The sequence below is a fragment of the Coenobita brevimanus genome, chromosome 57, assembly GCF_032717465.1.
Source record: "Coenobita brevimanus isolate Jiangsu-jjx chromosome 57, ASM3271746v2, whole genome shotgun sequence".
NCBI lineage: Eukaryota > Metazoa > Arthropoda > Malacostraca > Decapoda > Coenobitidae > Coenobita > Coenobita brevimanus.
Genome location: NC_137010.1, coordinates 23,715,822 through 23,716,804, shown reverse-complemented (window position 1 = coordinate 23,716,804; position 983 = coordinate 23,715,822).

The following is a 983-nucleotide window of genomic DNA, read 5'->3' as shown; positions in this document are numbered from 1 at the left end:
CACCTTCACATTCCCAACTTTACCATTCATATCACCAATCAAAAACACTCTCTCATTCCTTCCAAACTTTTCCATGCACACTTCTACATTTGTCCAGAACTCTTCTCTCACTCTTCTAGCACGATCTTGCGTTGGCGCATACACACACACAATCGCCCACATTTGTATATATATATATATATATTCATCATCTAATCCTATGTTGCCCCATGAGGAGCGCAGGAGCCCAGGGTTAGGCAAGTTAGTCCTGGCATTATACAGTATCGATAACAAGAAGCTGGCAGTCCATTTTTACACATACAGAAATTCATAAAACAGCAATACAACTAAATGATAACAAAGCTGTGATATGGTTATGTACCAGTCTCGCACAAATACACAACAGTAAGTCAACATTAAACCAATGATATATGATGGTGATGTGATATCAAACACTGTGTAACACTCTTAAATTAGGCCAAAACATAAGGTGGTAAGTCGCTGCATGACAGTACTGTACTGTGATACCAACTCTAACATAAGGAAGTGAAGCTAGGGAACTGTTAGAAGGACACAAGTCAAGAGTGAGAGCAGTGGGAATGAGTTATTTAAGAGAAGCACGTGGAGTTACATGGAGAGAGAGACTGACAAATGAGGAAGCGAAGAAGCATTGGAGTGTGGATGTGGATGTGATAAAAAAAAGTGTTACCAGGAATACACTGAGGTGGTTTGGCCATGTGAGGAGGATGGAGTCCGAGAGACTAATGAGGAGAGTGTATGTGAGTGAGGTGGAGGGGGTGGAGAGGGAGGAGGAGGCCAAAGATGAGATGAAGGGATTGAGTGAAGAGGTATATGAGTGTGGGTGGTGTGAGCTGGGAGGAGGACATTGAAATGACAAGGGACAGGGCAACATGGAGATGATTATTTTGTTTGTGGCTGCCCTTTACAGAATTAAGGCAACTGGCAATAGATAGATAGTTACTGATTTGCCAGTTTCATGCAGT